Source organism: Canis lupus, chromosome 24 (genome assembly GCF_003254725.2).
Source record: "Canis lupus dingo isolate Sandy chromosome 24, ASM325472v2, whole genome shotgun sequence".
Lineage (NCBI taxonomy): Eukaryota > Metazoa > Chordata > Mammalia > Carnivora > Canidae > Canis > Canis lupus.
In genome coordinates, this window is record NC_064266.1 from 23,238,740 (window position 1) to 23,264,079 (window position 25,340).

General features: G+C 43.0%; 1 protein-coding gene across 9 annotated transcripts in view; it reads left to right on the forward strand.

Annotated features, from left to right (window-relative positions):
* RALY (RALY heterogeneous nuclear ribonucleoprotein) overlaps positions 1–25,340 on the forward strand; it is a 154,535-nt gene that overhangs the window by 90,016 nt on the left and 39,179 nt on the right. For 5 of the 9 annotated variants that reach the window (XM_049100539.1, XM_025469766.3, XM_025469770.3 and 2 more), the window contains exon 2: positions 17,074–17,156. The exons of the other annotated variants lie outside the window; for them this stretch is intronic. The gene's annotated coding sequence lies outside the window, so the exon portion shown is untranslated. The remainder of the gene's footprint in view (positions 1–17,073; positions 17,157–25,340) is intronic. 9 annotated transcript variants of the gene reach the window in all.

Below are 25,340 nucleotides of genomic sequence, written 5' to 3' on the forward strand. Positions count from 1 at the left end.
TTTTATTTTATTTTTTAAATTTTTATTTATTTATTTATTTATTTATTTATTTATTTATTTATTTATTTATGATAGTTACAGAGAGAGAGAGAGGCAGAGACACAGGCAGAGGGAGAAGCAGGCTCCATGCACCAGGAGCCCGATGTGGGATTCGATCCCGGGTCTCCAGGATCGCGCCCTGGGCCAAAGGCAGGCGCCAAACCGCTGCGCCACCCAGGGATCCCAAATTTTTATTTATTTATGATAGTCACAGAGAGAGAGAGAGAGGCAGAGACAGGCAGAGGGAGAAGCAGGCTCCATGCACCGGGAGCCCGACGTGGGATTCGATCCCGGGTCTCCAGGATCGCGCCCTGGGCCAAAGGCAGGCTCTAAACTGCTGTGCCACCCAGGGATCCCTAATGTCAATTTTAATGAGAAATTTCTGCAGACAGGCCTGCCCTTGAGTGGGTATGAGCCTTCAGGCAAAGCTAGGGCTGGATGAGTCAGATACACTCATGGATCTGTTTTCTCATGCATATAAGTATCTAGGCCACACACATTCCCTCCTGTTCCTATAAGTTCATATGCTTTGCAATACATAGACACAAAATTCAGTCACAAAGGTGCACATATTGCTTCTCTTCCATACACATCCGTGTTATCTCTCTTACACCTTCAAGTTATCTACTTCCTCCTCCTGCCATGTACCCACACATTTATCCTCCTATACTCCCTGTCCTATTATTTTCTAACCAGATACTCAGAATTATATGTGTTATGACAATATCTGCAAGACTTACACCACTGTCTACTTCCTTACATATCTACACAAGTCCTCCCCTATACACAGATCCATCTTCCCACACCCCATGTCTCACACTCAGTACCACAGCATCTCCCATTATTCCCTCCATATCCCTTCCTTGGGTGTTTCTACTCTGCATAAAAGACATTTTAGTTTCAAACTAGTTTTGAAAGGAAATGTCTTTGCTGACAGACATGCTAGTGGACCATAGGAAGTCTGAACTGTTTATGACCGATACCTCTGAGGCCCCTAAAATAACTTTGTCATGTTTGGGGTGGGGGAAAGCTGGGTCAGACAGACAATAGAGGGTTGCTTCTAAATTGCACTATTATGACCCAAGGTGGATTTGAACCTAGGTGCAAACTGGTCCTGTGATTTCAGGGTTCACTTTTTTTTTTTTTTTTAAGATTTTATTTGTTTATTTGAGAGAGAGTACTAGAGAGAACAAGCACAAGTTGGGAGAGGGAGAAGCAGGCTCCCTGCTGAGCAGGGAGCCCAATCCCAGGACTTGGTATGATGACCTGAGCCAAAGGCAGATGCTTAACTGAACCACTCAGGCAATCTAGAAAACTGTATCTCTCTTTTTTTTTTTTTTAAGATTTTATTTATTTATTCATGAGAGAGAGACAGAGAGAGAGAGAGAGAGGCAGAGACACAGGCAGAGGAAGAAGCAGGCTCCATGCAGGGAGCCTGATGGGGGACTCTCCATCCCGAGACTCCAGGATCACGCCCTGGGCTGAAGGCAGGTGCTAAACCACTGAACCACCCAGGGATCCCAAAAACTTATTTTAACAAGTTCCCAGATTCCTTCTGTTGTGTATCCAGATTGGGAAGCAGTTATTAAGAGGAAAGAAATAGAAGTAAGTTCTGCATTATCTTTTTTTGTACCACCTTGGACAAATTATCTTTTTTGGACTTCAGCTTTCTCACTTATAACAAAGCTCATGCTTGTAAAGGACCCTTTCAGCTCTAAAATTTTGTACTGCTTTATGATGAGTTTAGTCTGGTATCCTTTTCAACTAAGTATTGGTTCTCTGGGTCTGCCCTGGGCAGAGCATTTCATGCTTTGGCCAGAAACCAGCAGAGGCAGCCTAGGCCCTGACCTTTTGTCAGAAGCACTGACACAGGTCCTAATTAGAAATGTATCGATAATGGTCCTGCAGCCAGGCCTGGGGAGACTGGGAGGAGGCTAGAGGGGTGCTCCTAACTAGGGAGAATCTGATTACCATTAAGTGGCTCTGGTTACACTTGTCAACACAACGGTTTTGCTGGAATAGCGCTCTTCCCCTGGGAATAGCAGGCAGGGCTGCCCTGAGCAGACTGAGAAATGGTTAACTTGTACTCCCTTTGATATGTTTTCCTCACCTCTATCTATAAACCTACATATAACATGATGCTAGGTACATAGTACAGGTGTCCTCTTCAGATGGAAAAATCACTTATTAAATACCTAAGAGTTAAATGCTGATTTAAAGCCCTTTTGTTTGTTTATTCCTCCTAATAACCTACTGGGATAGGTTTGAAGAGGAAACTAAAGCTCAGAAAAGCGAAACGAGTTGGCTATCCTTGTGTCACATAGCATGTTTTTTATTGTACTACAGTATAACATTTCTGAGCATTTGCAATAGTGATTCTAAGCTGATGAACCGTTTTCTACCAGAGCCATCCCTTTCTTTCTTTTTTTTTTTTAAAGATTTTAATTATTTATTCATGAGAGACCTAGAAAGAGGCAGAGACACAGGCAGAGGGAGAAGCAGTCTCCCTGCGGGGAGCCTGATGCAGGACCCAATCCCAGGACTCCAGGAACACGACCTGAGCCAAAGGCAGATGCTCAACCACTGAGCCACCCAGGCGTCCCAACCTTATCTTTTTACAGATTGAACTGGAGCTCAGGCCGTCTCCCCGTAAAGCCCTTCAAATACTAAAGGAGATTCTTAAAAATCATTGATGAGGAGTATTGGGGGCGGGGGGGATGCTCTGCTTGCTTTTGCTTTCTCATCTCCTTTCCACAGTCCCTAAGGAATGAGCATGCTTTAATGGGAGAGATCAATCATCATTTGGGATCAATGGGAGAACTTCCTCCTTCAAGGAGTTCAGAGTCAGGTTTCTGAACTGGCCGTGTGCAAGGAGGGGGAAGGGATTCATGACTGGATATTTCTAGGCATTGTAGTAGCTGAGGGCTTAACATGCTTAGCTACCAGTTGTGGTCAAATTCCCCCTGTGGTTGATCATTCAACAGATACTTGTTGAGTATTTCCTATGTGTCAGGGCTTGTGCCAGTGCTAAAGATTCCCAGATGTAGACCCATTCTCTGCCATGAAAGACCTCACAATCTAGCATCAGAGTCCAGCAAGGAAACAAACCACAGTAGTGGAGGCATGTGCAAGAAATTCTGGGATTACAGGCATGGTGGTGGGCTTTCCTAGGGAGGATAACTTTGATCTGTGCTTCTTGAAGGAAGAGGAAGAGTTGAGACAGGCAAGGCAAAGAGGAGGGTCACTCCAGACTAGGGGATTAGCACAAAGAAAAGCATAAAAATGTGGCTAGGAACTCCTGACCAAAGGGTAGACATTAACAAAGTCCCTAACTTGTAGCAAATCAGAATGTCCATCTAAGCTCTTGTCCCTTGCTAGACTTGGGGCTGTAATAGTAGCTACTGAATGGCAGTAATACAGGAGCAGGAGGAGGGGAAAAGGAGGTAGATTGATTAGCAGAGGCTGACTGAATCTTCGTTTCTGGGAGGGAACTGAGGAAGAAAGCTGAAGAGCAGCAGCCCTTTGTCGCCTGGGCCGAGCCTGTAGAGGTGCATGCTGCGGGTTCTGGGCAGTGGTTTGAAAGCTTATCTGGCCCAGGCACATGGCTTCACTTCTCCCATGGCAGAATCCTCTGCTCCACTCAGCCCACCCCTCCGTTCTATGTTCTTTCAAAAAAAAGAAAAAGAAGTTAATGGAATCTGTTCAAAATACCCTGAAATGAAATTACATTTTTAACTCTAATTACCCTAATTAAAACTTGACAGCCGTAATCCTGGAATGGCAGATATGCTAAGTACCCCATGCCTCTGACAAGCTCACGTACCCAGATGGAATGTTGTTCTGTTCGGGGCATAGGAGAAAAATTCTTTGTGTGTTTGTTGTGGTGTTTTGTTTTTGTTTTTTTTTTTCCCCCATCAGCAATTTAGTCTTTGGCTTCATAGCTTCTCCAAGCTAAGATAGCCATACTTGTGGGCTATAGGCTTGCCCAGGACCTTTAATCTCAGTGGAGATCCCTTTGCAGAGGTCATACTCCTAGGGATTCTTAACCACATACCTTGGAGTTTCCTTTTCAGTTGAGGTTAGACTGCATGCCCTGAGCGTTTTCCTGGGTAAGATCCCCTGCCTTCAGGGATGAGGGATCTGTGCTTGTTAGAAGGCTGTCTGCTGATCTAGAGCTAAATATGGGTCTGGGATCAGTTTATGGCTGTTATTAAGGATATAGTTTGAGGTCAGGGATGGGAGCTCTGAAAATAAGATGTGTCTTCTCTTCCCATGTCTCAGCACAGGCTAGAACCACCTAGTAAAATGCTGGGTCTTAACTAGTTACCTGGCCAGTCCCAGGGAACACAACGGGGCATGGGAGAGGGTAGCAGGAGAAGAGGCAGCTCTTGAAGCAGACTGAAGGCTCTGTTGATGCTGTGAGTCATATCATGGTTTTGTTAGAAACAAAGGTCCCCATGTTCTGGTGACCTCCTTTCAGCCCAGAAGCCAAGCCTTTTCAGTCAGCGGACACTAGCTGATGTGTTAGGTACTGCAAGGGATACGGAATTGAATATGGCACAGTACTTGCCCTTGTGAAGCTGACAGTTGCGGGGGAGTGGGGGAGGCACTGGTGGGTGAGGGACAGCCATGTACATATGACTAATTATATAAGGCAAGCAAACACTTTTCATAGGTGTTGCCATATGAACTTGTCCCTGAATAGGTATCAATGGAGGCATTGCAGGTATCAGGGAATAGCATGGGGGGAGAGGTAGGAAGTTGCCAAGTGACAGTCTGCTGTGATTGGAATACACCGTGCAGGGGAAGGATGTGGTAGAGGGTGGAGGTAGAGTTTAAACTTTTATCTTGTAGGCAAAGGGAATCTATGAAGGTGCAGTGCTTGTCTTAATGAGTGTGTATGATGGATTGGGAGCCAGGGTGATTGGAGACAGTAGATTAGTTAAATAGGTATCAGCAGACTATGGCCTATGGGCTGAATCCAGTCTGTGGCCTCTCTTCATAAGATTGTGCTGGGGTACAGCTGCATTTGTTTGTTTCTTTATGAGTGTTTTCATACTACAATGGCAAAGCTGAATACTACAGAGATTGCTATAGCCCACAAAACCTAAAAATACTTTCTGGCTCCATACAGAAAATGTTTGCTGGCCTGAGTTAGAGGGTAATTATGAAAGTTCTCTAAAGCCTGAAATGAATTGGAGGTATCAAATGAGACTTTGCAGAAGGGACTGCATGATTTAGCAAAGACTCTAGCCCTGCCTACCTCTCAAAATTTTATATAGGTCAAATTTGCTGAAAGTCACCATGGTCACAAAAGTACACAGGATGCCAGTAAGTCCTGATTTGCCCTTATTAGCTCTATGACCTTGGAAAAATCACTTGTCAGAAGTTCAGGTGAATATAGTAAATAGAACAAAGAAAGGATTCAGATTATTCCACATGGTGCAGAGCTGTTACTCTGCCACTTTGTACTTCCAGTTTATAAGTCTGAGCGCCCTCTAATGGAAAACACAAATATCCTCAATCTGGTACATAGTTTGTCTTGAGAAGTTGGGGATGGGTGAACAAGAAGGTTTTGATACCTAGAGCAGCTGGCATTGTGGGCAAGAGGCTCATTCTTTGAGGACACTGTGTACCCATTTTCTTCCTTAACCATTTAGACTTATTCTAGCCACATTGAACAACTACCCTTCAGCTTCCAGAGCGTATTAGGCCTTTGTAAAACCAAAGACTGGATTTATTTCTCTATCACCTTTCCCAGCCAGAAACTGTATAAGTAGCACTTGACATCACTTATGAGTTGCTCCTTACCACTATACTGAACCCCATATGCCTCCCCTTTTCCTAGAACATTGTACATCTGCCCTGTAGGATGTACAAAAAAACACTAGATGGGGATATGGCAGTTGTGGGTTTCTTATTTATTTATTTATTTATTTATTTATTTATTTATGATAGAGAGAGAGAGAGAGAGGCAGAGACACAGGCAGAGGGAGAAGCAGGCTTCATGCACCGGGAGCCCGACGTGGGATTCGATCCCGGGTCTCCAGGATCACGCCCTGGGCCAAAGGCAGGCGCCAAACCGCTGCGCCACCCAGGGATCCCCAGTCGTGGGTTTCAAAGCTTACTATGTGACCTCAGCCCCTTTGTTTCGTGTCTCTGGTCCTTTTGTAGGCTCCAATACAAATGACTTTAGTCACCTCTTGGAATTTGAGAGTTCTTCTCTAAGATTCAGAGCACCGCTCTCCCCAACCCCCTATGTTCCCCTTCTCCTTTCAATTTAGAATATTAGTATATTCCCACACTTGATCTACTTGAAATTCTCTGCATTTGACTGTGAGTAGAGTAGTAGTCCTGTCTCTAGCTGTTTTTACCGCAGGCTTCAGGAACTGGCACTCAGTCTAATTACTGGAGTGGAAAAGGCTGTGGAGGTCATGTCCATGTGATCCTAGAGGTTCAGCAAGGCATGGTGTCTCTAGGATGGGCAGTCTATTCAGTACGGGCAAACATTTGGCCCTGAGCATCCATGATACAGTAGAGGAAGGTGTTTATCCAGGCAATTTACAGACTTTTTCCTATTTATCTCACAGCTCTGAGATAGGTGATATTATCTGTCTTTTATAGATAGTGGGAATTTATTAGAGGATCATTCAGGAGACAGTGACTGACTCATTGAGGATAAAGGGAAACAAATACTCTTTGTTCCCAATAGGGGAGAGTGGTAGAGGAGACAGACAGGTAAGCTGTGATAGGAGCTCTAAGAGGATACACCCGTGCCTACCCAGTTTGGGTGGCAGAGCCAGGGCTCAGCCCCAGGTCTGTCTGCAGGCTATTTCTTTTTTTTTTTTTTTTTTTTTTTAATTTTTATTTATTTATAATAGTCACAGAGAGAGAGAGAGAGGCAGAGACACAGGCAGAGGGAGAAGCAGGCTCCATGCACCGGGAGCCCGACGTGGGATTCGATCCCGGGTCTTCAGGATCACGCCCTGGGCCAAAGGCAGGCGCCAAACCACTGCGCCACCCAGGGATCCCATGCAGGCTATTTCTATTGTACCATGTTATCTTTCCTGCTGAAGGGTGGGGAGGGCAGTAAACTCAAGTTCAGGTTCTTAGGCCTGCAGAATGGCCACTGATGGGGAAATCTGGCCTTGGATTCAAAGGTAGGCTTTAGTCTTAGGAGAGCCAGAGTTGTTAGGCGACTAAGGCAGAGGTTATGACAGGGACTTGGACCCAATTATAGAATAGAGCACAAGATTTTGTTACCTCTAAAAGGTGAAGCCCGGTGGTCAGCACTGGCAGTATCCTGGAATACTACAGGGAGCCCACCGTCAACTCTGGTAACAAATGGGGAGGAAGCATTGATATCCAGGCCCTGTGGGTAGAGGTTAGAGGTTGTGGCTAAGACGGATTTAAATATTTCCTGCCTGGAGTCAGAATTAGTTCAAGGACTGGATTGGAGTTGTTGCTGATCCTTACTTGAGATGATAGAGCTAGGATAGACTGTGAGAAGAAAGAGAAGAGGTTTTAGAGGCTGACAGGAGATGGTATTAAGGCAAAAAAAAAAAAAAAAAAAAAAAAAAGCCTTGTTAGATTCTACAAATTATTCCAGTATAAGAACTTGAGCCATTTTCTTTTCAGTGCAGCTTTTCAAATACTGGCTCCTTTTCCCAGAGACTCTGTCTTCCTTTTTTTTCTGACCTTGGCTATCCAGGCAGGCCATGACTAGCTCTAGGCTATAACATTCTTCAGTCCTGCTGCTTCACTGTGCATCCTCTCCTCTTAAGCTCCCAATAGTGCTAGATTCAATTTCTTCATCTGTGACATATGGGGATTGGACTAGCTGACTGAGGTCCAGGTGTACTATCCACAGGACCTTCTTTTAGCCACTAGACCTGAAATTCATTTTTAAGGCTAACTTTGGATCCTGCCCTTTTGGTATCTATAGCCTTCATATAACTAAAAAAAAAAAAAAAAAAAAAACACAAAAATCTGTGCATTTTAGCTGGGATTCAGTTTAGTTTTTGTTTTTGTTTTTGTTTTTGTTTGTTTTGTTTTTGACCATCTTCTTGCGATTTTAATTTTTGGGTAAAATTATCATTATTTCTTAGATTCCAGCTTTCTATCCCAGAACTGAGATTCTTGGGGCTGAGTCTATATCTAAAGAACATTGTGTGTTGCTTTTTAAGTACCTATTCAAAACCATTATGTGTAGGGGGACCTGGGTGGCTCAGTTGATAAAGCATCCTACTCTTGATTTCTGCTCAGGTCATGACCTCAGGGTCGTGAGATTGAGACCTGTGTCCTGGCTCTGTGCTGGGCCTGGCTCTGTACTGGGCTTGAAGCCTGCTAAAGATTCTCTCTCTCCCTATGGTCCTCTTTGTTGCCCTCACCCCCAGACACGTGCTTGGGTGCGCTCTCTTTGTAAAAATGAAACAAAACAAAAAACCAAACCAGGATGTGACCTTGAAACTTGCAGTTCCTGACTCCACATTGAGGACACCACGAAAGTCATTCTGTACTGTAGGAAGTCTGGATGTTGTGGGAAGTGCCCTGACTGGGAGTAGGAATCTGGCCCTTTCACTGACTTCCTTCTGTGACTTTGGACAGATCCTCCTGCCACTCTGGTCTGCCCTTTCTAAAATGGTGGGTCCTCTTCCAACTCTGGTCTCACTGGGGACAGAAAGCCATCATCTACACAGTTCAGTTGCAGAGCACTGTCTGGCCCAAGCTTTGGTGTGTGGGTTACAGATAATAAAGCCTTAGATTCTCCCTTCCAATTAGGGAGGGGGAAGGGGAACCATCCAACTGTCTCATTAGCATGGAGAAAACAAAACAGTAATTACTGGTGGCTCCCTTGATGATTCCTGCAGGGTTGGTTCTTTTAGGGAAAGAGGAGGGGGAAACTAGAGACAGCTTTAGCTGAGGAAGGAGAAGTGCTGTTAGCTGTTTAGAAAATTTCAGAGGCAAGAATGATTGTCTTGCACATCTGTTGTATTCTCTGGACATTCCTCCAGGCAGCCTAGAGACTGCCTGGATTGAGTTTCAACTATTTATGGCATGAATAATGTTCTCATTCACGGACATGGACTAGGCTCAAGAGCCCTAACGTCACCTGTCAGTAAGACACCAGCTGCCCTTGAGGCCCTCCTTTTGTGATATGCTGGGCATCCTGACACCTGTCTTTGTTGGGGAGTAGTGGAGAGTTTTACTGAGCTATTTTGTGACCTGGCTGCATTTTTATGATGTAGTGAGTCATCTTTTTAGCCCCCATGGCAAACCACAGCCAGTTGGTTTATTATGCCTGGGCATAGGCAGCCCCACAGTAGAGTCAGTCATAAGATTCAAGGTCAGGTATCCTTGTGAGTGGGAGCAGTCTGGTAGAATTGCAGGGCCATAGGGTATGGTCAAGGCTGGGAAAAGCAGGCCTCACAAAGATTGAGGCAGAGTTTTGAGGCCAAGAGGTTAGGAGACAGCTAGAAAAGAACAAATAGATTGGCAAGCATGGCTCCTGGGACAAAGGCTATTTGCTCAGTGCCCAATCTTATGTTCCCTGTTGGTTGTGGGCAGTTGTGCACCCTCATGTGCTGATCACATCACAAGTGGGTCTGAGGCCACCCGCAGGTGAGCCCCCTGTCTGATTGAGCGTGGAGCTGTTATGCTATGATTATTTCCTGGGTCTGCTTATTCTTGCCTTGGTTGCTGCCCCAGAGACCTAAAGAACCAGCTTCTATTTTCTTCCCCTCTCCAGAGAAAAATACCATTTCATCAATAGCTCTTTCAGTCAGTCTTCTTGTAGGCTCTGGAGATTATCCTTCTCTAAACAGCAAAAGTTCGATAGGGACATACTATTTAAAAAAAATTTGTTTAACAAATATAGGAGATGATTTCTTCTGTCAAAATCTTTCCTTAGCCCCCTGAAGCACTCCCTTTTGCTTGGTGCCCCACCTTTCCAAAAGCCTTTGATGTTCAGGATTCAGTTCTTTCCCAAATTTTCTCTCACTTCTGGCTCCTTTCCTCTAGTTGCCATATGTAGTTTCTGGTTTCTGTGTACTCCTGTAGAATTTGTCCTTTATTATTATTATTTTTTAAATTATTATTATTATTTTTTTTTGTGGAATGTAACAAAATAATGGCCTGACTCTGGAAGGAGTGCTTTTCAGACTAAATTGTAGTCATCTGGACCATAGTAAAGTGCTTCCCCAAAATAGGGTCTGTATGCACATCCAGGACATGGTACCTGTTGTCTTGCAAAGGTGTTCATAGCATTGTATTCCCTCCCAGTATTAGATGTTTTAATCAGGTATTTGAGTTCAGCCCAGGCTGAACCTCTCATGGCTTCTTGACTCTTTGATAATTTTTTTTTTTTTTTTTTTTTAAGATTTTATTTAGGGATGCCTGGGTGGCTCAGCGGTTGGGTGTCTGCCTTTGGCTCAGGGCATGATCCTGGAGTCCTGAGATCAAGTCCCACTCGGGCTTCCTGCATGGAGCCTACTTCTCCCTCTGCCTATGTCTCTGCCTCTCTCTTGGTGTCTCTCATGAATAAATAAAAAAAAAAGATTTTATTTATTTTTAGAGAGTGTGAGAGACAGTGAGATCACGAGCTGGGGGAATGGGCAGAGGGAGGGAGAAGCAGACTCTCCTTTGAGCAGAGAGCCCAATGCAGGACTGGATCCCAGGACCCTGGGATCATGACCTGAGCCAAAGGCAGGCCTTTGAGCCATTCAGGTGCCCTGCTTGGTAGAGTCTTAGAACATCTTGTGCTTTTGGGTGATAGCCAATTTGGAATAGTCCCTCTCTCTCCTCTCCCACTACAATAACTGGCTGAGAGCCCCTTGGGAAGGCCTGGTAAGCTAAGTCCTACAAGTCTGGAACTTGATGGTACACTTGCATTCCACCTCTGCCCGTTTTTTCCCCAGGCATGCAAAACCAGTAGTTGCTCCATCAAATACAAAATGGGAGAATTTTTTTTTTTTTTTTTTTTTTTTTTTTTTTAAGATTTTATTTATTTATTCATGATAGTCACACAGAGAGAGAGAGAGGCAGAGACACAGGCAGAGGGAGAAGCAGGCTCCATGCACCGGGAGCCCGATGTGGGATTCGATCCCGGGTCTCCAGGATCGCGCCCTGGGCCAAAGGCAGGCGCCAAACCGCTGCGCCACCCAGGGATCCCCCAAAATGGGAGAATTTGATCCATTTTCTGAAACTCAGTGGTGCCTATATGTGGGGGCGGGGGCTCTTTATTTTTGAGCACAAGAAAGTGCCAGGTATGTAGTAGAAAGAACAGTCTTTGAGTCAGACTGTGGTTCCAGTTAGTTCTGTTTCCTAGCTGTGTGATATTAGACAAGTTCTTTCTCTGAGGCTCAGTTTTTCCTGTAAGATAGGGATAATTCTTCTGACCTCAAAAGGGTTATTAGGAATCAATGAAAATAGGGATGCCTGGGTGGCTCAGTGGTTGAGTGCCTGCCTTTGGCTCAGGGTGTGATCCTGGAGTCCTGGAATCGAGTCCCACATTGGGCTCCCTGCATGGAGCCTGCTTCTCCCTCTGCCTGTGTCTCTGCCTCTCGCTCTCTCTGTGTCTCTCATGAGTAAATAAATAAAATATTTTTTTTTAAAAAAAGAATCAATGAAAATAATTAAAGCTTTGGCTATAGGACATGATAGGTATTTAATAGCAGTAATGGCAAATGTACATTTCTTTTTTTCCTCCTAGACCATTTTGTTGCCTTTTTTTTTTTTTTTTAAGATTTTATTTATTTGTTTATGAGAATACACAGAGAGGAGAGAGAGAGGCAGAGACACAGGCAGAGGGAGAAGCAGGCTCCATGCAGGGAGCCCGATGTGGGACTCGATCCCAGGTCTCCAGGATCAGGCCCTGGGCTGAAGGCCGCGCTAAACCGCTGAGCCACCCGGGCTGCCCCATTTTGTTGCTTCTGATTCATTCTTTTGTGGTACTTAAATGGAATAACAATACCTATTATTGAGTCACTTTTGCCAGGCTCCGAGATAAGGGCTTTCCCATGCTGTCTCATTTATTTTCCTAGTAAAACATTGATGAAGCAGGAGCAATTTTTAATAAATGTAGGAAACTAATGTATAGAAGGTCAGTACCTTGCCTAAGGTCACAAAGCTAGTTATGAGACAGAGCTAGGATTCAAACCCAGGTGTCTGATTTTAGTCTGAGCTCTTCATCACTGAATTGATCATTACTACTTTTACTTTTTCTGAGCAATGTGTGACTTCTGGGGTGTGTGTGTGTGTGTGTGTGTGTGTGTGTGTGTGTGTGTGTGTGTTTTTCTCTCCACTTGGACCTCTTGGGATTTGCATGCATGTGGCTTATGAACTTCTTTTAGTCTTGGTTGGTACCTGTCTTTTGATGTAGATACAGACAATGACACTGTCTGCCACAGTTCTTCCTAATCCTTTCACTCAGAGCAGACCCTTCAAATGAAAAGTGATATAGCTACCTTGCTTGCTTGCTTTCGAGACCATCCCCTCATTCCTTTACCGTTCACATAAAACTAAGTAAATTTACTGTTCTTACCAGTTTTTTTTTTTTTTTTTTGATCCCTCAGAAGATCCTTCAGAAGAACAGATTGAGGGCAGCCCCGGTGGCCCAGCGGTTTAAGTGCCGCCTTTGGCCTGGGGTGTGATCCTGGAGACCTGGGATCGAGTCCCACATCGGGCTCCCTGCACGGAGCCTGCTTCTCCCTCTGCCTGTCTCTCTCTCTCTCTCTCTCTGTCTCTGTTTCTCTGTCATGAATAAATAAATAAAATCTAAAAAAAAAAAAAAAAAAAAACAGATTGATAAAGAAATTAAGGTCCAAGAAGGTGAAAGAACTTGTTCAGGGTCACACAGTGAATTAGAGGTAGAGCTGGAACTAGCTGTTAGGTTTTCTGACTCTGAGCCCAGTGCTTTCTCTACTAATTTAGTAAGCAGGAGAGGTATGTATGTATAATTTACAGATGAGACCTAAAGAAGGTTAAGCTATATTAGGACCCAGGATCTAGAGAGTTCTGAGGGAGGGGCCTTGCTTCATCCATCCACATCTTCACCCCAGTTCTTTCACACTTATTTGAGGAACTCAGCAGAAAGGGAGTAATGCTTTCCCCTTAGGGTTCAACAAAGCTTTCATGACAAGGAGCTGTGGCAAAGCATCCAGAGGATGTCATTGTCTCCTCATCCATAAGGAAGGTTGGATTCCCAAGGCTTACTAGCCTGCAAGAACTCTTATAGAAGGAGCAGAGGAGTATCAGAAGAATCTATGTATCTTTGACTTCTGCAAACTTTAGCCTTAACCTAGGTGGGCTGGGACAGGGTAGTGGTAAGTACTGAGGTTGGGAGCCCTGAGGAATGAGTTTTATTTTACCTGTTGCTGGTATATTTAGTTTGGGGTTGGGGACAAGCAAGTTCCCTTCATTTGAAATTTATAAAGAGGAATTCCTACTGTTGCTCTTTAAAAAAAAACAAATAAATCTTTGGTTCTGGTACCAGAAAAGAAACCTTTCCCAAAGTCTGGGCCTCAGACAGTTCCTTCCTTTTTGCCTCCTTCCTAACTTCTCTCCTTTTACCCTTTCCTCTCCCTCTATTTTCTCTTCCTGCCCAGCTTCCCTTCTTATTCTTTTCTCTCCTCACCTCTCCGTAACTCCTGAAAACAAGAACAAGAAAAGGGAATCTTCAGACAGCAGATTAGTAGATAGCTGGGATTAAAGATAATGGGGCCGAGAGTCATAACATGGGAGCTAGAGATTTTGGACCTTACTTCTAGACCTCAGAACAAAGGTTCTTGGAGAAGAGGCTTATTCATTCGTTCATTTACTCATATATAGTGTCTCCTAAGTATAACCTGCCAGACTATGTGTCAGATACTTAGGTGATTCCAGTTAATAAGACCCTAAATCTGCCAATAAAATAATAGTCTTATGGGGAAGACATAGTAGAAGTGTATCTTCTCCCATACTCCCCCATTCAAATCATTGGATTAAAAAAAAGTTTTAAGTAATCTCTATAGTCAACATGGGGCTCAAGTTCACAACTCTGAGATCAAGAGTCTCTCGGGTTCTTTCAGCCCCAAATCACTGGATTTTTCAGGTAGAAACAACTTTAGAGTTTATCTGGGCCTCTAAATCATGAAGTAAGCAAACATATATAGGCTTTGGAGTAAAGTAAAGTAGGCCTGGGTTCACATTCTAGTTCTGCTACCTACTAGCTGTTTGACCTTAAATGGTACTCTTAACCTTTCCAGTATTCAGTTCCCTTGGATATAAAATGGGCATGACATCATCTCTTCACAGGGTATTATGAGGGTCAGCTTCGTAACACCTAGCCCAAAGCCTGATGCATATTAGCATGTATCTTTCTATCATTCTGCATCAAGGCTTGGCGAAAGTCCTTGCTTCTGTGAAACTGAGGCCATCTCCAGTCAGCCTGATTTCTTTCTCCGTGTTTTTTTTTTTTTTTTTTTTTAGAGATTTTATTTATTCATAGAACAGAGAGAGAGGCAGAGACACAGGCAGAGGGAGAAGCAGGCATCATACAGAGAGCCTGACGTGGGACTCGATCCAGGGCCTCCAGGATCATGCCCTGGGCTGCAGGCAGTGCTAAACCGCTGCGCCACCAGGGCTGCCCTCTTTCTCCGTTTTTACGATACATGGAGCACTCTTTGTACTGTTGGGTCCTGCCTGATATTATTAGTAATCCTTTGCAGGAATTTCACATAGTCCCACCCTGGAATGCAAGGATAAGAACTGTTCTCACTCATCCCTGTGTCATCTATAATCCCTAACTTAGAGCTGTGACCATGACCAACCAGGCCCAGAAAGTATTTTTTGATGGATTGGTTAGAAGGCTTCTATAAATATGCTCAGTGTTCTGTAGTGAAAGAAAGAGCTATTAGAGATCTGGCCTGGAATCTCCCATCCTAACTCTTCCCCTACCTCCTCTTCTGTTACTGCAATGATTCTCACAAAATCCCTGTCCTATAATCAGGATGGGGGTTGGATCTCCATTTTGTAGAAATCTGATGCTCAAATTAGACCCAAGTCTTTTGTTAGGTAATAGATCCTGAGTAAGGTAAGAATAGCAGAAATGAAAATAAATCTTTAACCAACTAGGTCTTCATTCTCCGGCACCAGCAGGAATCTTTACAAGGAAGAGAGAACAGAGGAACTGGTTTTGAGGCTTTAGCTGATGATGAGGTCAGAGCCAAGTGTAGTCACAGAGATGATTCAAGAATGAATATGATAGTGGTAAGAAGGGGTTCAGGATAACTTCATAGATTTACTAGGCCTTGAAGACTAAGACAGATTTGAATATGTACAAATGAAAATGGGCATGATGAACATTGAGAGTCAGTGCCTATAGAAGAACGATTATACCATTTGTTGAACTATGGAGGCTGAAAACTAGGAGATGAGTTCAGTTTGGTGACATTTTGATTTGGAGGTGCTAATAGTCCATTCCCCTTACTGTGCACCTCCTACTATCTTTGTCCTTTGACCCAGGCCTATAGAGATCCTTCAGTTCCATGTATTTGCTGCTTTGCTTCCAGGCCGGGAGCCCCCAGAGACCCCCTTACCCATGTCTTAAAACAACTGTCACTCTGTCTGAAGTAAGATAGTCATGTAAGATTCTTAGCCTGGTACCTAGTCTGTTTCAAAGTGTACATTCCGTGATAGTAGCTGTTAAATGGCTGTTGTTGTGGTTATCATTGCTTTCTGATCATAGTAGCTAGAAATTGGAGAAACATCTGGAACCAACTGAGTGAAGGACTCAAGAGTCATTCACCTGGTATTCAGTAAGAATCCTGAACTCTGCAAGTAAATGGAATAAATTTCAGGCTGGGTATAAATGAGGCTCTGAGCCATATTGGGTAGGACTAGAGAATGTTTACTGTCCATCACCCGCCCCTGCCCCGAAGTTGGTATTGTACGATATGGTTAAGAGGGCAGGGCAAGCCTTGGAGGTTGGACTCCCTGGTTCAAGTCTTAGCTCTACCTTCTGTTAGCTGTGTGACTTGGGCAAATTTACTTAACTGTGCCTCAATTTCCCTAATAGTAAAAATGGGGAAATAACACAGCAACCTTATAAGATTGTTGTACAGATTAAAGAGTTAATGCAGATAAAGGGTTTACAACGTTGCTTGGCATGAGCTACTGTTCTCCTTAACCCTGGAGTCCTCTCTATTCCACATTCCAGGTAAATACAGCTATTTCTCTGTTCTTCAACCATCCTCACCAGCAGCGGAGGGGATAAGTAAAGAAACCTGAAACCAGTTTTAGAGTGCTTGAAAATTTGTCCCAGCTGGGGTCCAGGTTATCTAAGCCTGGAGGAACCTGGCCCAAGATTGATATAGAGAGTTGTCTAGATGACCTGAATTCCATTCCCAGTTTTTTTTTTTTTTTCTTTAAGGTTTCTACATCAATGTGGAGCTTGAACTCTTGACCCTTAAATCAATAGTTGCAGGCTCTACTGACTGAGCCAGCCAGGTGCCCCTCCATTCCTAGTTCTGCCACTGATGTACTTTGACCTTGGGCAAGTCATCTAACTCTGAGCCTCTGTTTTCTCACATATAAAATAGGGAGCATAATTATTTTCTCCATATATATTTAGTATCTCATTCTTTCCATCACTACATTCTAGTTATATTGACTTTCTTGTTCCTTTAAGCATAACAAGCTTTTTCTTGCCTATTATTGCTGCAATTGGTATTCTCTCTTTCTGAAAGTCTTCCTTCAGATCTTTGCAGATCTTACTTCTTCACTTCATTCAGGTCTCTTTCTGGTGGTCAGCCCTTGGAGAAGTTTCCTTGATCATTTTATCTAAAATAGGCCTCATTCTCACTCGTCATTCTTTCCTCCTTTACTCTGGTTTATTTTCTTTAAGACACTTAGCATAACCTGAAATAATGTGTTTAATTATTAACCTATCTTTTGCAAAGATGCAGGACATGTGAGAGCAGGAACTTGGGATGCCTGTACTGACCTAAGTTTATGCCTGTTCTGAGCAGGACACTGACTGACTTCCCTCTGTTTTAGGTGAGCCCTGTTCGCAGAGGCACCTGGTGCTGACCCTGTAACCCAGAAGAGTTAATTGCAGGCTGAGCTCAGCCTTGGTATTGGTGAGTGAGGGTCTTGGGTAAACCCTGGGCAAGCTTGGGCCAAGATCAGGGTAATTAGTTTGGGGCTTATTTTTATCTTTAGTACAGGTAACTAACTTATGGACAGTTATTCTCCTACTCCATGTCTGAGAAATTGGCATAGGCAGCTTTCTGTACTGGGAGGAGAATTGAACCTGGTTTTCTTAGAACTGTTGTAAAATGGTTTGGGATCATTTGTGGTGAATAAGGCAAAAGCAAGCTTAGTTCCTTTTGGCTTCTGTTAGCTGCTTTGTCTTGGAGGTTATCTTGAACCTGGCAGCTAAACCCATTCTCCTCGTAGCCCTTAGAAACTTTCCAGATTTCAGTCTTGACTGTGACCTACCAAGTCCATAGGTCAGCTTCAGAAGCTAGTTTTATCAGTCCTGGAAAATGTGATTATGAATGGTGGTGAGGATGAGTAAAAGAGTTGGGGCTGTGTTAGAGAAAGTCAGGGGAAGCCTAGAGGGAAAACCACAGATGGTGAGACAAGAAGGGAAATCAACACATTAAGAACCAATTGTGTGGGGCGCCTGGGTGGCATAGTTGGTTAAGCATTTTGCCTTCAGCTCAAGTCATGATCTCAGAGTCCTGGGATTAAACCCTGTATCAGGCTTTCTGCTCAGCAGGGAGTTTGCTTCTCCTTCTCCCTCTACTCCTGCTTGCTCACTCGCTCACTCATGTGTGCTCTGTAATAAATCTTAAAAAAAAAAAAAAATATATATATATATATATATATATATATATATATATATATATATATAAAAGAACTAGTGGTGTTATGTGTCTCATTTAATCCAGACAAAACTCCATTTTATGACTGAGGGAATTGAGGCTCTGGAAGCTGAAATAATTTGCCTGGGGTTCACATCTGAGAATCTATAAAGCTGATATTAGAACCTCCTCAGTCTAATTGTAAATACCATTGTTCTCCCTGACTTGGCAGGCTTTCCTTGTTAATTTCTCTGGAATCCTGATTTTTGTAAAATGAAGTTCAGGAAGACAGACCTCCTTAGGGATTCAGGAAGGGAGATCTAGTTATTTGAGGGCCCAGCAGGTAGGAGTTGGGATTCCTTCTGAGGCAGTGGCATTTCTAGTGAGGGAGCCAAGAGCCTAAAAGATAGGATCTTCTAGTAGTTAGAGGCCTAGGCTCAATATAACTAGAAGAAGAAAGCACCTGTAACACGTGAGATACTGTATAAAGACTTGGCCAGCAGAGATAGGGACCTGGACAACTGGATTGGGGTTGGGAAACCTGGGTTATTAACTCTCTCTCAGCATTTGTCCTTGGACAATCTCCCTTCCCCTACTTGTAAAATCGGAGTGCTTCCTTGCACCCCTACATATCTAATGTGTGTATGCCAGTCTGCAGGATGTTGTAGGAAATCAAATGAGAAATGCAAGTTGGATATTTTTGAATTGTAAAGCAGCATGACTGAATGAGAGAAAGTGAGAAGAGAACATAAGTACCCTGGCACCTCAGTCCCTGACCTATTTGGCATTCCACTCCCCAAAGGGAAAAGAGAAGGTTTTCCTTTGGATATTTGTGTTGTAAATCTTTTCCCATGCTCTTCTCTTCCTCTTCTTGTGTAGATTCTACCTAAAGCTCAATCTTTCCACAAGGGAAGGGATTTTCCAAAGTACAGAGACCTAGCCGCAGCATCAGCAGCATGATTTGCAGCAGGTGGGCTGCAGAGTGCAGTTTTAAATGCACTCACACAGCCTGGCTTCAAGGCCACTGCTAGCACAGATATTAAAGCACTTTTCAAGGACCCATCCCCAGCATGTGTTTTCACTCACTAATTCCACATAGATGTTGCCTTGTTTCCTACTGTCTTGCTCAGAAAAGGAAGGCTGTTCCTATTCTGGCTTTAAGTACCCTGCCCATCCCCACCCCTTACCTCCAACTACTAGTGGAAAAGGCATTTATGCTATAGCCTCATAATCTTGTCAGAGGCCATGGTCATCCAGTTTTCCCACCATATCTCTTTTGCCATTGGCCAGTGATATAGGCCACTTTCTTCACATTCTGTAACTGGACATTTTGTTCTTCTCTCTGCCTGAGTGTGTACAGAGGGGTCTCTCCCCAACCTGGTGTTCTTGGAATCCACATTAGCCAATCTTCCATCCTACTCTGAATCTCCAGCTCTTTCTGTCATCTCTTTTTGTCTGGTTAACCTAAGTTCTGTAGTTGCTGGCTTTCCTGTGGCCTGGGTGCCAAGTTCGGACCTTACTCTTTTTGTACCAGTGCCTTGTGAAGAAGTTCCATTATTGATTGTTTCAAAATATGAATGATTCCATGTAGTGTCTATTTAACATATTCAAGTTTCTACTAAAGACAAATTTGAACTAAAAAGGAGGCGAAGCATTGTCATTCTTAAGCCTTTGCACAGCACTAATTTATCTCTATTTTTATATGTTGTAATAGGTTTAGCAATCTAGTTTCTAAACTCGCATAAGATTCAAAAAGCATATCAAAAAGGGAGGAGGAGCTGCTGTATTAGCAGCTAGAGGTGAGAGCTGAAAGCTAATAGTAAGGGAAGGATGAAAGAATAGAAAGAGAAAACAAGTATGGAGGCCTTCAGTTTAGGGGCAGCAGTCCTACAGACCTATGTGTGCTTCAGTGAAGCAGAGTTGCTAATTTTTAAGGTAGTTCTAAGTTCCTCTTGAGGCCAGAGGTATCAGAAAACACTAAATTATTTATCATGTCTACTATATTATCAGATGCTATACTGAATGCTCTGTATAAGTTGGTTTTATTTTCATAGCAGCTTGGGAGGTAGGTGGTGATATTCTCATTTTAGAAATTACTGAGGCTTCAAGAGAGACAAACAGTGAGGAAGAGCTAAGCTTAGAACCCAGAAGAATCCAGCTTTAGACAACTAAGTTTTTTCTATTATCCTATTTTGGCTCTTTCCCTGTGACCTAAACTGGTCTTTCTCAGCCTCTTCAGCCAGTGGTTTCCCTATGCCTTCTTTTTATTCGTTCTCCTATATAAAACTTTATTTTTTAAGACATTGATACAGTGAGTTTTTATTGAGTATCAGCTCTGTGCCAGATACAGCTTTGAAATATAGCAATGAAGAAACTACTTTGGGCAGCCTGGGTGGCTCAGTGGTTTAGTGCCGCCTTCAGCCCAGGGCGTGATCCTGGAGACCCGAGATTGAGTCCCACGTCGGGCTCCCTGCACGGAGCCTGCTTCTCCCCCTCCCTGTGTCTCTGCCTCTCTTTCTCTCTTTCTGTCTCTCATGAATAAGTAAAATCTTGAAAAAAAATTTTGCTCTTTTGTAGTTTACATTCTGGTAGAGGAAAACAGATAAACAAATGAATATGTATGAAGAAAAATAAAACAGGATAAGGGAACAGAGAGGTTCTTTGTGATGAAAAAAGGCCTCTGTGAGAAAGTAAATCTGTGCAAAAATACATAGGAACTAAAGTAGTGAGCTCTGTGTATATCTTGGGGGAATAACATTCCAGGCATAGAATTCAGCAAATTCAGAGAACCTGAAACTATAGCAAGCTTATTGTGTTTGAGGAGCAAAAGGAAGCCAAGTGGCTGCAAGTGGAGTAATCAAGAGGGAAAATGGAGTATGGAGAAGTCATAAGGATAGACAGGGACCCAGAACATGCAGGGCTTTATTCTGAGTGAAATAGGAAGCCATTGGATTGTGTTTAGAGGAATGATGTAATCTGACACCCAGTAAAAAAAAAAAAAAAAAAATCCCTCTGCCTAATTGTATCAGATAAGACCTCCTGCACAAGGTTGAATAGAATTGGTGAGAGCAGACACTCTTACCTTGTTCCCAATTTTAGGAAGAAAGTGTTCTGTCTTTCACATTAAGTATGGTATTGGCTGTAGAGTTTTTTATAGATGATTTTTATCAGGCTAAGTTCCCTTCTATTCTTAATTTACTGAGAGGTTTTACTATGGATAGGTGTTGGATTTTGTAGATTCCGTATTTTTTGTTCCTTGTTCATAACATGGCATTACATCAGTTGATTTTTGGATATCAAACCAACCTTGTATTCCAGAGAAAAATCCCACTTTGCCAGGGTATATGATCTTTTTGTTTTATTTTTTTCTTATAAAAGTATTATTTATTTATTTATTTATTTTGCTCTTTTCTTTTTTTATTTTTATTGGAGTTCAGTTATGATCCTTTTTAAATGGTGTTGGATTTGTGTTGCTATTTCGTTGAAGATTTTTGCATCTGTATTCATGAGACATATTGATTGTGTTGTTGTTTTTCTTGGAATGTGTTTGGTTTTGGTATCATAGTAATACTGGCATTATAGATTGAGTTGGAGAGTGTTTCCCCGTCCTTTGTTTTCTGAAAAAATTTGTGAAGGTTGTATTATTTTCTTTTTGATTGTGTGATAGAATTTACCAGGGAGGCCAGCCTTTACCAGAGGCTTTACTCTTTGGGAAGATTTTTCATTACTAATTTAATTTTGTTCTTTGTTTTTTGCTTCTTGTAGGTCTACTCAGGTTTGTTCCTTTTCCTTTTCCTTTTCCTTTTCCTTTTCCTTTTCCTCTTCCTCTTCCTCTTCCTCTTCCTCTTCCTCTCCCTCTCCCCCCTCCCCCTCTCCCCCCTCCCCCTCTCCCCCCCTCCCCCCTCCCCCTCCCCCCTCCCCCTCCCCCCTCCCCCTCCTCGAAAGATAGAGACAGAGGCAGAGACACGGAGGGAGAAGCAGGCTCCCTGTGCAGAGCCTGATGCGGAACTCAGTCCCAGGACCTTGGGATCACAACCTGAGCCAAAGGCAGATGCTCAACCACTTGAGCATCTGCCAGATTTTGTTTCTTTTTCAGTCATATTTGATAATTGTGCCTTTCTTGAAATGTTTTCATCTAGATTGACTTTTCTTTAAAGATTTATTTATTTACTTATTTATTTATTTATTTATTTATTTATTTATTTATTTATTTATTTATTTATTTATGATAGACATAGAGAGAGGCAGAGACACAGGAGGAGGGAGAAGCAGGCTCCATGCTGGGAACCCGACGTGGGACTTGATCCTGGGACTTCAGGATCATGCCCTGGGCCAAAGGCCGGTGCTAAACCGCTGAGCTACCCAGGGACCCCTAGATTGACTAACTTCTTGGTTTAAGATTGTTCATGGTTTCCCTCTCAATAAATAAATAAACAATAAAAATTGTTCATGGTATTCCTTTATAATCCCTTTAACTTCTATTAGATCAGTAATGATAACCCCTTTTTAAATCCTGCTTTTGGCAATTTCTTTTTTTTCTTGGTCAGTCTTGTTATGTGTTTGCCAATTATGTTGATGTTTTTAAAGAACCAACTTTTGGTTGCATTTTCTATTCCATTGATTTCTTCGTATCGTCTTTCTTATTTTCTAACTTTCGTAAGGGCTAATTTGCTCTTCTTTTTCTAGTTTCTTAAGACTTGGGTTGTTTTTGTTTTTTTAAGTTTCTTTTTGTTGTTTATTTATTCATGAGAGACACAGAGAGAGAGAGAGAGAGAGGCAGAGACACAGGCAGAGGGAGAAGCATGCTCCATGCAGAGAGGCTGACATGGGACTCGATCCCAGGTCTCCAGGATCACACCATGGGCCGAAGGCAGGCGCTAAACCGCTGAGCCACCCAGGGATCCCTAGTTTTGTTTTGTTTTGTTTTGTTTTGTTTTGTTTTGTTTTGTTTTGTTTTAAATTGGCTTTGCATCCCAAATGAAAAGTCTTCAGGCTTGAGTGATGTGTGGGCTGTCAGTGTGCCCCTGATGTGGTAGTCTCTGCAGAATTATGTGATGCTTCAGAGAGGGCCTAACTCAGGAACAGTGGGGTAGACAAGTTGTCTGCATTGTATGTGTTACCAGCTGAGGGGGGGGAGGGGGGCCAGGGCTAGACCCATAGTGCTGGGCAGCCTTGATCCTGCCTGTCCCAAGCCAGGATTTGGGTCAGGCCTGAACTTTTTCACTTAGGAGATGAGGGTGGTGTGGCAGGAGGTCAGATGACAGACCTGGAAAGTCAAGAGTTCCTCAGAGTGCTGAGGAGATTTTTGCCTGATACACAGAGCTGGTGGGGATAGCTGCCCACCTCACAGACTTCAAAGGTTCAAGATGGCTTTCGAGACCTTGCAGAATACCTCTATTGGCTAATAATGACTGAGATTCTAAAGAGAAATTTAATTCTGTTAACAAAAATAAGCCTTAAATCCAGATCCCTTAGGTAACATTGAGGTGGAAAAGCTCTAAGCAATGCCTGGGCTTGTTGGTAGCCTTTATTTCCTTCATCTATAAACAAAGAATAACACTGTCTACCATCCAGCACATGTCAAATAAGTGCTGTATAAAACTGTTAGATACTGTTCAAGTGAAAGGGACTATTATTGTTAGTAGTTGTGGTGGTATGGACCAGGGACAGAGTCTGAGAAGGTCCAGGGGCAGTAGCAGTGCATTATTATCCTTCAAGGTGTGGGATGAATGACCGCAGTGGATATTGTAACTTAGTAAGGCAGGAGGTTCCTAGTTTACCAGTGTAATAATCAGATGGCTCCTAGAGAATTCTGTGGAGAAAATCTGAGGGAGGCCGCCAGAGCAATTCATAAAAGAAGCAGCTGTCCCTGTTCTTTCCCCATCTAGGAATTTTGCCCACATTCTATTACTTTGGTTCTAGAAACAGCTGGCTTTCTTGAAGGTTGCTGTCACAAGAAAGCAATAAGATCTTGCTTACTTGGGGGGTAGGAATAGTGTGTAAAGGGCTCCGGGTTATATTGGGCTCTGTGTCTCCATCCTTCCCCAGTTTTCATTAAAACTAAAGAGGATCTTTCTGTCCCACTGGAGCAGCAGGCCAGACAGAAGGGGGACTGACAGGTCCTATAGGTCGGATTAGCTAGAGGACAGTTCTAAGAATGTGGTGGAGAGGCAGGCTCCTGAGCCTGAGACTTAGGCCAAGAGATAAAAAAAAATCCAAGCTGTGAAACTGGGAAACAGTAGATCAGGAAACCAAGATCTGTTAGCAGTTGTGGTGCTAGAACCCTGAGGTGAAAAGGACATGGATTGAGGGGACTTTAGGATTTAATGGGGCAGATATGCAGAAAACTAATAAAACTATCCTACAAAAGCCCCATGTTAACACAAAAGCAGAAAACACTTCTTTTGAATTGTCATTTTTGTATTGGCTGAATCTTCTCTGTTCTTCTTCCCTCATTGCCTCCCCCTGCCCCATTTTCCCAATTAGAATAACATGTCAAGAGTTACTGCACTTAGTGCTTAGGGCAATAGACAGAAGTTACCGGTTTTTGGAAGTTTAATTGACTACACCTTTTCTGTGTACCTCTGAGTTGTAGTTTCCTCATCTGCAAAATGAGAAACAAAAATGCCTGTATGGTTATTGTGGTGCTAATAGATGATGAAAAACATGCCTGGCCTGGATTGGTGTTTGGTCACTAGTGATTGAAATAAATTCTGATACCATGTGTTCAGTGTCAGATTATAATAGAAGGTGAATATCCCAACCCAGGCTCTTAACTCTGTTTTACTAACTCAACCTTGGGAATGCATTTAATCTCTGGTCCTCAGTTTCTTCTGCTTGAAAAAAGAAGCAGTGAGGTAGAAAGTTGACCTATAATTGCTGATGTCCCTTATAGTTCTTTGCCTCTAAAGGTACAGTGGTCTGTGGTTCAAAGGCATCAGGGAGTCAGGATGAAACAAAAAGTCAAGAAGGGTCAAAGAAACTTCAGTTTCAGTTCTGCTCAAGGCTGAGCAAAGATATTACAGAGAAAGAGCCATTATCTACAATGAGCAGGTGTTGGAAGTGTCTGGGAGTCTGCTGCAGGGGCAGTGACCTGCTTGTCACCCAGCATTTGGAAAAGAAATATCAAAGAGTGGATCAGAATGGCCCAGAAGATTGGAGACTGAGTAGATAACTAGTATGAGAGAGACCATGAGGCATAGGAACCAATTTGTGCTCTGTTACCTAACTTTTTCTGAGTGTTCCCAATCAAGCAAGCTCTTTCTCTTTTTGCAGTCTTCATACCCTGTCTATAAAACAAATTAGGTGATCTATTCTCCAAGGACTTCTTTAGGGCTCTCTAAAATTTCATTGTTCACTTTGTTCTAGCTCTCCTTGGTGTTGACGATTTCATTTATATGCAGAGGCTTAACAAGCCAGGCTTTGTCTAGCCCTAGAGTATTTAGAATGCTCTTG